At 33.9% G+C, this 15,356-nt stretch overlaps 1 protein-coding gene across 6 annotated transcripts in view; it reads right to left on the reverse strand.

The window, feature by feature from the left end:
• The window catches only part of LOC130902158 (RB1-inducible coiled-coil protein 1), a 62,127-nt gene that overhangs the window by 43,394 nt on the left and 3,377 nt on the right, over positions 1–15,356 (reverse strand). The gene's annotated exons all lie outside the window — the stretch shown is intronic.

Raw genomic sequence — 15,356 nt, forward strand, 5'->3', positions numbered from 1 at the left:
TGAACTCTATAGCCTTTTCCGTCATTTGTCGGGTCACAAAAATAGCATCTATAGCAGACCATTTCATTCTGAATCCCTGCTGTTCCTCAAAGATACTAGATAACATCAGACGAAGATAACTTACAAAGGTTACTGAATGGGTTTGAACAAATAGCGAAAGATTTTACCATGCAAATATCCCTAAAGGAAACCAAATCTTTTGCAGTATCCAAAAAACCGAGAAGATGTAAACTCGCAATATACGATCGGAGTGTAGAACAAGAGATGTAATTCAAATATCTAGGAGCGAACATAACAAGTAATAGAAATGTAAATAATGAAGTGAAAGCTCAAACAACAAAGACGTCATTAATATCAGGGTGCCTGAGCAATTCCTATATTCGCGGATCTAATCAATTCATACATATTAATAACAAGTATTCCAATAGGTATCCATCCCAATAATAATCTTCGTCGTCAAATGGACTAATAAAAAAGTGAAATGAATCTCATAAGAACTATGCTGGAAGAGCTGCCTGCTCTTACTGAGGAAATGATGATGAAGAAGATGAACGAAGCAAATTCAAACTTTGACTGCATACATAACTGAAATTGGGAATGGAATAGGACAATATAGGTTCAAACAGATGGAATCAAGTGACATTCAGGAGTTGCTTGAATCGCAAGATGAAGATTTCACTGAAACCGACTTAGAGGAAATGTTAAAGTCACAGCCAATTGAAGAAGAGGCTTCAACAAGCACTGGAAACGTGACATTTCATTTGGAAAATCTTAGTGAAGGTTTAAGAATGGCAAATGGAAATTATGGAAATTAATCCGTCTATAGAACGAAGTCTAATTTTTGCTCATGTTGCCAGTCTGAGTTGATGAGTTGAAGGAGTTTTGAAAAACTGCCAAGCAAGAGAAAATTACAAAATTCTTTAAACCATTGCCTAACTCTTGAATATAATAAGTAATTAATCAATTGGGCCATGAACTTCAATTGATTTTCTTATATATTTGTTTTTTAGTTTGTCACCTAGGAACATATCCCCTATAACCCCATGTTCTGACTTAATAATTTCCTATTTAAATTTAGGCAACATTGCTCGAATGTAGCTTAGCTAGAGATACAGCCTCTTGCGTTGGGAACCATCAGGATCTGTTAATCATCTAGTTAACTGATACAAAGAGTGCCTTGATTTTTGCTTCCTCAAAATTCACTTTTTGAATTCTTCATGTGTAGTTGATTCCCAACCTTCAGAATATACGTTTCGTTTTAAATTTCATCCACGATGTTTTCTCTTTATGAAATCCATTAATCTATTAGGGTATTCCCAGAAGTACCTGGCTCAACAAAGAACCACAGAAATTTTGGAAAAAATATATTTATTTTCAACGTTATTTTAGCTCCATACACCTTTTCCAGCGATGTTCAATAAGTTTGGTACCCTTTTTATAATAAGAAAAGTCCAGCTACTCAAACTAGCCATTAACTGCCGACATCATCTCTTCATTGTTGGAAAATCTTCGATCACCGAGCCATTTTTTTTAGTCTGGAAACAGAAAATAATCCGAGGGGGCTAAATGTGGTTCATGTAGTTGAAATAACGGATGTGTGTTTTATTTTTGTGAAAACTTGCCAAACATTCGATGAAAACATCTTCACAACGCTGTTTTTTTTTCATTTCGAGCAATCGCGGCACCCATCTGGCGCATAGCTTTCTCATGTCCAAATTTTCAGTTAATATACTGCACTTTTTTAAATGTATCGCAGTACCGCTTTGTGGATTTTCTTCAACATTTCTGTGGTCGTCACCTCATTTGGTCGACTACTGCGATGCTGGTCTTCGCACGGCATCGTTTAAACTCTGCTACCCAAGATTAAACTGTTGATAACGAAGGAGTAGAAGAATAATTTTGCTAAGACCTTTCAAATAAAAGTATTGTATCACATAACGATGATCAATTTTGAAGGCTGCCAAACAAATACTAAACAACGTTGCGTCTTCAAACTTGAAACATATGCTGTATAGATTGGGTACCTTCTAATACAATGGTATCTTTCAAGCAACTACCGCCATCTGTAAGTCAGGCCATGTACGACTGGGTCCATTATCGTAGATCTAACACACTCTTTTTCGTGTATTTTGGCGGTTACCAATATTCTGAACTTTTTGTGACTTATTATTCACTGTTTCGCTCCCATAAAAAGAAAAATATAACTCGTCGTTCATAGTTATTTCCAACCTTTAGTCGCCGAGACTAAGTTTTGATTTTTGATCTATTAGAGGCTCTTCAGAATATTTGAGTACCAATTTTTTAACTTCATACTAATCTTTTAGAATGTTGCTTACATATTTCTTATCGATTTTGAATTTGCGGCCCCATTTTTGTAAACTTCCTCCCAGTTTTCCATGAGCCGCTTTAACCAAAGCCTCTCTCTTCGTTTTTGGAATTTTTTCGCTTTTCCGCCTGATTCCGACTTTCTTCCAGTCGAAATACATGTCTTAACATGGCGACAGATATCGTAAATTGTTTGGCTATTCCCATTCTTACAAAGTGATGAACGATTTCTTCTTATCTTGATTTTGTTTATGAAATTTGGCAATTATTATACGTCATTCATTTTCTTTTAAATTTTCGATACTTGAAACCAAACTTTCAACAGAGACGTGGTATTTATACTTGGGACATTGGTCTAAAATGTACGGATTTTTTGTCGCCACACATTGTGTTTTCTCGCTTATACTGGCGTCGTGATGCATACTAGACACCACATTTTTGTTTCACATAAGACACTAAATTATAAGATTGCCCAAAAGTAAAAATTCTTAAATTTAAAGATCGATTTCTAGGATGTACAAATTCTAATTTCTCCATTAATGAAACGCTAGTTATCTATTTCAACTCTTAATGTTTCTCATTTTATTATTCGCTCATATTTACAGTTTATGGTTTTTGGGGCATACGGTTTACTAGACAAAACCATATTTAATCAATCACCTATATACTAATAACCCAAATATTAAAAATAAATCGTTAGATATGCAAACTGAAATTGGGTTATCGTGAAGATTTCATTCAAAAAAGATTTAAATATTGTAAGGTTAGCAGGTCAGACGTTTGTTTTGTGTTACCAGATAATAAAATTATAAAATCGTCTGAATATACGTCGCAAATTGCAAGTTATGTCACCAAACGTGTAACTGATTCATGATAAATTTAAGAAGACAGTACGAGAGACGAAAAACTGACTCCAAAAATTGATATTTTAGAAATGATGATTATCTTTTTAGTTTTTACTATATTTTTTGTCTTCTCCAATTTGATTTAAAGCGTTTTGCAAATGTTGGTTGTTTTACTTTTATGTACACACATAAACACTGCCTTGAATGGTCAGGGTTCTACAGGTTTTTAAAAAAATCCAGGATAACGCCATGACATTTCCAGTACAAAATTTAATAATTTCAATGATAAATATTGACTCGTTTAAAAAAAAACTGAGAGACCGAATAAGAACAAGGTTACAATTCTACGAGAATTCCTACTTATGTTTTGAGATATGGCAACAATGATGTCAATATGTCAAATTTGATATTGCCATCATAAAGTATGACATTTTTAATGGTGAACTTACTCAGAACGTATTACTCTTACGAGTGCCATTTGAGTTGTTTACAGATACTTGAAATATTAATCTTAGTCAAAAAATCCTAGTTAAAAAAATTTAATTAAATCGCGAACATTTTCATGCGATAATTTTCTATAATTTTTTACTTAGATTAAACCAACATCAGTGTATCGATCAACTCGATTCAACTTTTGTTTGGTGATGAAGCACCATCTTGAGCCACCGCGTTTCGCTGGTCTCCGAATTCAATCATGGTCGCGCTTCGCTACAGGATGAATTTCGTGAACGTCGTCCAAAATTGACCAGAAAATATCGATTCTGTGTAAACTGATATTGAAGATCATCTTGTGACATACCGTGAAATTGAAGTATACTTGGGCATTAGTTCCACCTGAAGAAGCGGTTTATGCGTTCAAATCACATGTTTGGGAGGTACCTCAATCGAAATGGAAAAAATGCTTCGACATTTGATGCAAACGCATCTAAAAGTGTATTGATCTCAATGAAAAAATATTTAAAAAAACTATAAAGCCATATCCAATCTATATATACCAATGAATTGCTGTTCGTTAGTCTCGTTATAACTTGACAACGGCTGGACCGATTTGGCTACTTTTGGTCTTGAATTATGAGAAGATTTAAAAGATTAATAAATATGAAAATGCTCGGAATTAAATGAAATATATTGTGGTTTTCCTTGTCCTTAAATGTCTTAACGCAACCATAATATTTGACATTTGACAACCAACTAACATGTCGATCAATACCTCAGTCAAAGAGTGCATCCTTCTATCTTTGTGAGTGATGATTACCGCTACGTGAGCGAGATCTTTCTTTACTTCAGTGATCCTTTGTGATAGTGACGTTTCAGGATATATGCTATTTTTTGTTGATCTTTTGTAATAGTGATACTTTACTGCTAACTTGCGAGTATTTTTGCACCAAGATGAAACTGCAAATGTGTTTGCGAAATAGTTGTTACACATTGGAAATAACAAAGTCGCAGTGGACACATCGACCGGATTCACTACAGATTTCTGTCCCATCATAAACTCAAAAGAGGAGCTTATCAGCGTGTTTTCCCAGATATAGAGTAACAGTTCAAGAACCAGCCAACCAGGGCAATTTTTATCCTTTAAATCAGTCGGCACAATTATGAACCAGGATAAAGTGGTCAACTATCCCACGGAGTTTTTAAATTCACTGGAAATGCAATGGAATAAGGCTGGCTGTGAAAAAGGTGATGAATATCTTGATCCCGCTTATACCTATGATTCCAACAGGTTTACCATTCGATTTCAAAAGGTTACGATTTCCGGTTCGTCTGGCCTTTGTGAAGACCATAAATAAATCGCAAGGCCAGTCGTTGGAAGTTTACAAAATTAACTTGGAGTTTTCCTGTTTCGCGCATGGACATATATACGTCACGTGTTCGCGCATCTTTGTTTATTTACGCACCACAAAACAAAACAAAAAAAATATAGTTTACCAGAAAGCTTTTAATTGATTAATAGAATGTATCATAACTGCGTGTGTCTGTCAATATTAAATTGAAATCATATAAATAGCCAGTATTTAAGGAAAACTCTGATTTGTAAGTAAGCAATATCATGTGTAATTAATAGAAAATAATAATAAAACTTTATTCATACCGAGCTTTTTTTTTTATTTGTTTTAATGAAAAAAGGATTTCTTTTATTTGTTTTAAGTTTATATTATATAAGAATTTAGTTCTTTTTTTTATCGACTGAGGCAGTACGAAGTATATCGGGTCATGAAAATATATAATAGTTATAAATATTTATTTTTTTTTATCTCAAAATTTAAGAAGCAACCCTCGAATGAAATAATGGAATATTTTCAAATAATATGACATCAATTAATTAGACAATTTAGGAGGTTGGGATATCATAGATAAATAAGTGTTAATTATCTAATGTTTTACGAAAAAAAACTAACAAAGAAACCAAGGTAAAGTTACGTAAATATTATGCTTGATGGGCTCTGTCACATGAAAGTGGTTATATGGATGATGTTATCAGCAAGGTACCACTACTGCTTAATGCTGATCAAAAAAAAGATTGGATAGACGAAATATGGATGTTCTTTTGAATTCTGCGAGCAAAAATTATGTTGAAATATCACGTATATCGAAATTACTGAAATTTGAAAGTATAGTGTTTTTTCAAGGTATATGAATTCAATTAATCGATATGAATTTAAATAAATAATTTTATATTAAATTAATACTATTTCAATTAACTCAGGTTTATGTTTATGATCAAACCAAAAAAACCAAAAAAGAAAATTTCGTAATCGTTTAAATATAGGAATGGGACAGAAACTATTGACAAATCACAAAGCCGGAACAATGTTCCAAAAAAAAAGATTACAAGGTCTAGGTTATCAACACTATTAACATAGTTATAGTTCGTCCATCGACAATTGAAGAATGAAAAATTCTAATTAAATATTGGATAACGTTATGCGTGAGTAGATAAAGTACAATTTTTTTCAACATGAGATACGAGGTGTGTTTAAAAGTTCAGCACTGTCATATCACTCATATCCGGAGACATTTTATATAGAAAAATTGAAAAAAAAATTAGATTGATGAAATTGCAACAATTAATTTGGGATCTTTTGTTATTAATTTGGACTCGAACGGATTTTTCAATATATTAATTACGTCAAAAAATTCAATTATCCCTTTGAGAAGCGGATGATTCAAGTTGCCAGCGAAACAGGTCGAGTTTCTTTGAACCGGTTGCCAATGCGTTGCCGACTGGTTGGCAACCAGTTGCCTCGTCTGTAGTTCCCCATTCAAATACAGAGGTTGTTACTCATTGCAAACTGGTTAGTGATTTGCGTCAGAAATGAGTTTCTTTGGAATTGACCCGTGTGTATTCAGCTTAAGTGGTGGATTAAACCCACTTCTGTTTTCATTATTTTTTATATAACAAATGATTTTGATTTGTATAGCGAACGAAATGGTAATAAACGTTCATTATCATTTCAACTGAGACGGTATAAAATAAAAACACAAACAAGATAATGTACAACGAACCATAAAATCCTTCAAAACTTTACCGGTTATAAAAAATATATAAAGTACGTTACTCTTTCCATACTGCGAAAAAATAAAGACGAGAAATGTTTAAAAACCTATAAATAAAATTTATAAAATTGCGTAGGAAAAAGTTGGCACGTGTAGTTGTGGATTTCGTCATTAGTTCAAGTCTAATTTTATAACCTTGAGATCCGCATATGCTGAAATTTAAAGAGCATCGATACAAACGGAGAGCTTGAGATTAATAACGTTGTTGGTTATTTCCTGTTGTATCGGTATAATCGTAGATAAACAGGTATTCAATGTACCAGATGGTTTGAAATATTTGAAATTATTATTCGAAAATATTTCAGATTTTTTATTAATAATAGGGAAGCCCAAGCGGGAATTTCGGGATTTACTAAATCGTGGCAGATTAATATACAAGGGGATACCTTGTACCTGGTTAAGTACGAGGCATATTTTTTAAGTAAGTACCGTTTTGCGATTCCGCCGCCGCAACTCCAAGGTCGCCGTTCCGCACGTGCGCGCTCTTTACCTACATCTCTTGTCTACGCACTGACGCCATTACAGTCTGATTCTTCATTGTGTACGTTGTTTACTGAGTGTTTAAGATGCTTTCGACAATCGTGAAGAAGCAACAACAATCCATGGAATGGCGACATTCATCATCACTCAAAAAAGTGAAGTTTAAGCTCACAATTTCTGCCCGGAAAATCATGTGCACAGTTTTTTGGAACAGAAAAGGAGTATTGCTAGTGGAGTTTCGGTCTCGTAATGAGACAATCAATGTAGCGTCTTATTGTGAGACATTGAACAATCTGTGTCGTGCAATCCAGAACAAAAGATGTGTCAAGTTGAGTAAGGGTATCGTTTTGCTGCATGTGGCTAATCGGAGCAAAGATCTCAACAAATATTTTCAATGAGAAACTGTAGATCATCCTCCCTACAGCCCTGATCTGGCGCCAAGCGACTACCATTTGTTCCTGCACTTGAAGAAACACCTGGGCGGTCAGCTTCTTCAAGACGATAACGAAGTCAAAACAGCTGTGACACAGTGGTTAACAAGTCAGGTGGCAGAATTTTATGAGGAGGGTATTCAAAAACTGGTGCCACGTTATGACAAGTGCCTCAATATTCACGGAAATTATGTAGAAAAATAGATTAAGGTACAGGGTTTCGTGAAAAATAACATTATTGGGATATCTTTGCACTTCTTTTTTTAATTTCAAAACGGTACTTACTTAAAAAATATGCCTCGTACTTACACCGAATATGAGTTCCATATATATATGACCGCACGTTAAGAATAAAGGATCAGATTAGTAAAAAAAAAATGATTATCAGAAATCCCCGAGCGCGTCAGATTAAGGTAGGGTGAGCTAATTACATCCTAAAAAGTGTATATTCCACTAATCTGATAATTTGGAAACGACGTAAAGAAAGGGGAGGACGACACAGTTGGAAAAAACGTCATTTCGAGCGTGGTTGAATTTTTTGTTATTTATTTTTAAGGGAATAATTCAAGGATGACGAAAAATATATAATCTGACAATTTCCACTAATAGCAGTAACAAAATTTCATCGATAACGTTTAAGCAAACCGGTTTTCCGATAATTCGATAATCTCGAAAACATTCCTAAAATTAATATTGTTAAATAGTTTAATGATTTCTTGTTACAGAAACAAAATCTGAAGATGAAATCGAGTGAGAAGAGGGAGGTAATTCTATTGATGATGATCAATATATCAATGGCCACCCCCATCATGCAAACGATCAGATTAACGTACGTACCGTGATGTAAAGACTACAAAGTGTGCTATAGCGCACCAACTGGAAAGCTGCCAATGAGAATTCGCTCCCAAAACGACGCGCCAATTTGGGAGCGAATTCTCATTGGCTCTTGAGAGATGCGCAGAACGAGTCGAAAATGAGCCCTCGGGAAGAACACACCTTGTAGTCTTTACATCATGGTACGTACAAAATCTGTAGCTGCATCCCCACACAGATATAACATTTTTTTCATTTTATTATCTAAGCTTCGCAACTCAATAAGTCTCTATGACGCTCGAGTAAATCCCCATTTAGCACCATGGGCTCCCGTACTATAACGTTATTATGAAATATATTGTAGTTCGTTCATGCATAAAAGCTCATGCCACAAAATTCAGGAGGTGATTGCTCGTATGAAATTAAGTCTTTCCCATAACAAAATTGCCTCAGCCCACCATTTTCCGAGATACCACCCTTAACACTTGAGTAGTCGCGCTATCACAAATCTATGTTTCCATTATTTACACAAAAAATAATATTCATATTAATTGCTGCCGTATTAAGCAAAGAATATAATACTACAATGGGCCAGCATCTAGATTGCTGCTTTCCTATCTACCTCCTCAATTCCAAATTTGGTTGAAATTGTAAAAAGTTACAATAGATGGTTCGGATTTCTCTTGTGATCGAATCTATTTCGTCATCATGGTGCCTTCAAGGGCTCTGCCGTTTTTTGATTCACCGGTTCCATCGACTCAAATCGGATCCCTTTCAAAGCAGATATTTTCCTAACTTTTCAAGGAAATCCAAGCATGCCTGTTGACGCAAGAGCTTTTGGTCAGAAGTCAGATTTTTTGGCACCAACATCGCAGTCATCTGAATGCTCTTTCGACAATCTGCACGCACAATTTGGTTGATTTTGTTCAATGTTTTCGGAGTTGAAACAGTCACAGGGCGACCTGGGCGCTGTTCATCTTCAGTACTGTGACTAAAGCGCTACACCACTCAAAAACACGCGCACCAGCTGGAATTGGCCCCATATGTCTGTTTTTTTCAATTTAATGAGAAATTTAAGATTGAAACGTTGCTACTAGGCAGTAGGAATAATTATTACATTTTTATTCTTTCTTGTCTATGATCTAGAAACAAAACATCCACGAGTTCCCTGTTGTTGAACCAACAATATTTCGTCCCGTTCCAAAAATAGGTTGAATCAAGCTTACCAAGTTGAAATTTCTGGAACCGTTGGTGATATTCATACTGAATACACTGTTTACATTACTGCGTCAGATAGTGTAATTGTGAGTGTTGTTGTAAACTAGTCATGTCAAAGGCTACAATCTGAAGAGATGTTTGGGTCTCTCATTTTGATATTAATGTTGTAGATGATCTATTGATTAATAATGCAAGTGGTCAAAGTCATTTAGATTGAAACGTCAATTTTTTACCTATTTTTTAAAACTACAGAATATTCAATCAAAAGAGACCTACAATTAAGATGATTTAGCAATAAAATATGGATGGCTAAATGAATTCGAGTGTCATTAAATGCGAGTTGCATATACTATATTTTCTACGACCAATCACAATAATGAAAAACAACCACTTTATTTTCTAAAGAGGCAAATTCTTCGTACATTTTTGCTGATTATACTGGCAGTACATTATTTGCGGTTCTTGTGGCTTGGTGTCTAATATTTGGTGCAGTTAAATTCTCGATTTTTCTTTTAAAAAGCGCAAATTTTGATTTGAATTGCTAAATTTTTACTACAATTTGTCAAGATTATTAAATTTTAAAGACGTCTTGTGGTTATGGCAATAGGTGATGTTTTCCAAATATTATCTAATGCTGCTCTTTCATCTTTCAATTGGTTATAAACTTGTACCTTAATGAATGTCATTAAAGCAGTAGTAGTACAAATTTAGGAAATTAATTGAAGTATAGAAGTAGAAAAACATATAAAAGAGTCTTACTTAATTAATTTTCAATCAAAAGAGACCAAAAATCAAGACTATTTATCAACAAAAACAGGTGTAAGAAGTAAGAAATTGGAGAAATTTATTTCTATATCTTGTTACAAAGTAAAATTTTACATTGACCCGTGTTATTTTTTTATTATTAATAAGATCTGCAGCAGTGTTTAGCTCAAGAATTTTATTTGCGAAATTATGTTTGTTATTAATTGATTTCTCAATATAACCTTCAAAGACAGTGCCGGATTTAGCGAACTTGCGGATTTAGGCCAAATTAACCAGAGCGGCCTCCGTCCCGGCCATTTTAAGTGGAAAATTGGAATGTACCTTATTTCAATCTCAAATTAAAACTAGTGAGTGGGTTGGGATATCTTAAGCATCCGGATGATTGCTGAGGCTGTAAATGCCTATAAAGAAACGGTCAGAAAAATTTTACACGAGGAATTGCACATGACAAAAGTCTGTGCGATGTTGGTGCCAAAAAAACTGACTCCTGACCAAAAGTTTTCTGCGTCAACGGGTCTGCTCAGATTTCTTTGAAAGGTTAGATGATCTGCATTGAAAGGGATTCGTTTTGAGGCGTAGGAAGCGATAAAGCAAAAAACGGCAGAGCTCCTAAAGGCACTCACCAAAGAAGACTTCAAGCACTGCTTCGATCAATGGAAAAAACGTATGGAAAGGTGTGTGGCGAGGGGAGGGAAATATATTGAAGGGCAGCAGTCGAATGCAGAATAATTTTTATAATAAAGCTCTTTTTCGTAACCAGTTTCGTTATGGAATAGCCAGACCTCGTATACTCTACAACAGCTTCTAATCCGTTACAAGACCCAGATTCCATACCCTGAGGATGCTCGACTCAATACAGAAGAGACCAATTCGACTTATATATTACCAGAAACTTGCATCAGCTTAGAAAATAGAAGAAAGGTCGCTGACCTGATTCAGTTTTACCGATACTACCACGGTAGATGCTATTCCGAGCTGTCCAGCATAGTCCCATCTAGAGCAGTTTTTACAAGACTTACTCGACAGGCATACATGGCTAATGAACACCAAGTTCGCATACAGGGACTCTTTTCTTTGGAGAATTACAAGCCTGTAGAATCCAGTTAACAAGGCACGTCTTTCCTGAAAACTACAACCTACAGAAGTTCAAGATTGATATCCACGCGGCAGGTACCATTCAAACTACTCGATTGTAGTAAGGTTTACCCTCTTGTGTTGTGCTTGGTTTTTATATAAAAAAGATCGCGACCCAATTGACCTATTGATAAATTCGGCATACCGAAAAAGCTAACAACAATTTAATAATCTTTACGAGAGTCGTTCCATACTTCAAACTCAAAATGTAAAGGGTAATAGTAGAAAATATGAGTTACCCTCATTCACTTTTATCAAGACGGTTAATGTTCAACCCAACTTGAAGAGTAAATTAAAACTAGCTGGATTGCGTGTTTCAGAATAGAATAGGAAATAGGGATCCGGCCAGCTGAACGTGATATACGGAAGTGAGTGAAATTGATTTTCATGTGGGGTTACGTACAAGATGGGGTGTATAAATTTACAATAACACAACTAGAAATAATTTCAAATTTTCAATGTTTTGAAAGGTGTAATGATCAACTAAAAAAGACGTTAAATTGATGCCAGTAATGGTCATTTTAAACATCCGATTGCTTATAATTATTGTGTGTCTCTTAATCAATTTTCCAAAATAAAATTTCTAAGCTCCACAAATTTTCAATAAGAAACGTTATAGTTCTCTTTAATACAGGATAGATTGCCCCTGGTTTATAAAAATTAAATATCTTTCATATTGTCAAGCGAAGGTCGAAACGGTGTCTTACAAACCCAAAATAATAGTGTCCGTTATTTGTTTACTTACATGAGCGCGTATTTATATTTTGTAGGACAGTGCGACAAGTTAAAACTTGCAAGTACCGTCTGATTTGATTATTATTCTTTAGCATTGAATTATTTGTTTGGTGTTATGATTGTAGTTTAGGCCTAGTTACACCTCTCAGTCGAAAGAACGTGTTGTGATTTATAGTTTTTGGACCAAGGCATCTTTTTGTGAGATTCGTATATAAATTGTTTTCGTTCTCGCTATTTCAGACTTTTAAGTTTTAAAATGGGTAAAACCAAAAAAGTACCATTGCCGCTAAATTAAAAATACCTCGACATACCGAGGACTACAACGTTCAGGGCGACCTTGAAAAACCACATACGCTGAAGATCAGTAAACGTGATCGACAACACACGGGCCCAAAGATAGCAGATCAAATCAATGAATCCAAGGATCTGTCTTTGAGTATCTTTACAGTAAAAGAGAGATTGAGTTCTGGCCTTTTTGGAAGGATGGTAGTGAAGAAAGATTAGGAGATTGCAGTGGGCTAAAAAACATAAAAATTGAGCGCATGAAGAGTAGGAGCGAGTTTTATGGAGTAATGAGTCGAAGTTTTAGGAACGTCCTGGCCAACGCCTGATTGGCAGAAAAGGAAGAAAGAATGTACTGAAAATAATATTTGGACGCCACAGTCGCCTGATCTCAACCCAATTGAGATGTTAAGGAACAAGTTGGACAGGGAAGTCAGAAAGCAGTGTCTTACTTCCCCTTCCACAAAAACGTTTGGCCGGTAGTGTCTGATATTTTTACCTACACACTATATATTTTCATTCCGACTGTTTTTACTTTTGATTTAAAAATTTTGAAAATATTAAACATAAAATAATATTAGTTGTTTTATTCTATATATACAGTGTTAATATGTACAATCAACTTGAAGTTGGAAAACTTCCACAACCAGGTGCAAAAGTCTAATCAATAGATGGCAATGAAAATCAATCTTAATTTCCATGGAAATTATGTTAATGTTTGAAAGTTACGGACTTTAAAATAAACTGTAGATGCACCAAAGCGTCTCTAAAATTAACTGAAATTATCCACCAGACACTAGATGATTAATAACTAAAGTAAAACCTTTGATGGATTAGAGTATTTGACACTTTACATTTAATGAAACTTGTATGACAATAAAAACATCTAAAAATGATCCTGTGCATCACTTAAGTTTCACTTAAATTAACATTATTCACCAGACAGTAGATGATTAGTAACTAAAGTAAAGCCTTTCATGGAATAGAGCATGCGATACTTAACATTTAATAAAACTTGTGTGGTAATAAAAACATCTAAAAATTAATCATGTGCATAAGAGAAACAGAAATGAGAAACTTGTTTTAAATTATTTTAAGAACAATCCTAGTAGCACTTTTAGAAATGCCAGTATAGATTTGAAGGAGCATCCAGAAACTATTTGCTTAATAGAACTTGTATGATATCAAAACACCAAAGAATTAATCCTGTGTATCAGAGCAACGAAAATGAATAATTTATTCTAAAATACTTTAGAAATAATCCTAGTACCATTCGAAGAAATGTCAATATAAATTATAATGTTCACCATGAATCTATTAGCCTGTTGCAAAAGAAACTAATCCTTTTTTAAAACAAAAACTTTTACACACGTTGCAAAAAGGCGACAAGGCCAAGAATTTGAAATATTGTTAATGGACTTACTCTCATATTTAAACAACAGATATGTTTTGAAAAATGTATTTTTTACTGTCAAAGCCATGTTCACTACAAATGGAGTATGTTACTATTGGACTGGAGATAATGCCAATTGAATAATAAAGCTTAAAAGCTAGTATTACCAAAAATCAATCTCTGCTGTGGGATAATAAACGAAATAATTATTTTTCATTTTGTTTTTGAGAAAAAACCAAGTTACCAATTAATGATTCAATCTACTTTTATAGTTAGATGGGTGTTCAGTTTATTATACCAGAGCTGTGACACAAGGGCTGAACGAACAATATCTAAATCAATAATTAAACAAAGAAATAACTAAAGATGTCCTTAGACTACTGAAAAAGTAATCAAAAATTTTAGTTAATGTCATGTAATTCACTAACTACTACTTAGTAAAAACTATCTTAATACTTAAAGCAAGTACTGACTGTGATTTATATCAATACAAGCAGATGATAAAGCTGGTTGGTAGTTTCGGGTAATTGTCATCAAACATTGCGTCAGTTACTTGTTGGAAGGAATGGAATTAACTACCTTCTACTTAGTAAAAACCTTCTTATAACTTACTAATACTTAAAACAAGCACTAACTGTGATTTATATCAATACAAGCGGATGATAAAGCTGCTTGGTAGTTTCGGGTAATTGTCATCAAACATTGCCTCAGTTACTTGGTAGATGTCACCTACTACTCCACAGCTTGGACCGATGAGACAGAAAGTTTAAAGGATTTCTTGAAGCACCGTTTGAATCTCCAGTCAATAGGACATTCAAGCACTTGATAGCTCAAGGCAACTTAATAATTTTGGACTTGTTTTGCAGGAAAATAATCACACAAAAAGTTTAAAAAATCTTTTGAAGGATAAATATATCAGACTAGATAGTGAATTGGTAGAGAAAGCTTGGATTGAAAATAAAATAAAATATTTATATACTTTTCTTATAGTTTAGTTTTCTTTTATTAAATATTATATTGATATTACCTTAAATATTTTTTTCTCCAGTGTTAGTTTATTCTAAGAAGAATTATTAAAAAATGAATCATATTTTCATGACATCTATTAATACATTCTTTTTTAATTGTAAGCTCAAGTGTTTTCCAACTTTTAGTTGTTATCAATAAATATTATTTGGAAGCATTTTGATTAGATATTTATTTCATAAGAGATAATGTGCCCTCCAAAGTGGAATAAAAATATAAAAAGAATAGTTGACATCAGTGAATAACTACAGAGTTTATATCAGTGTTTCTAATCTAAAAATGTTGGAGGAAAAGCAGGCAACCAATGTTACTTTACAAAATCATCTCATGTTTATAAAGCATCAAAGA

Source organism: Diorhabda carinulata, chromosome X (genome assembly GCF_026250575.1).
Source record: "Diorhabda carinulata isolate Delta chromosome X, icDioCari1.1, whole genome shotgun sequence".
NCBI classification, from domain to species: domain Eukaryota; kingdom Metazoa; phylum Arthropoda; class Insecta; order Coleoptera; family Chrysomelidae; genus Diorhabda; species Diorhabda carinulata.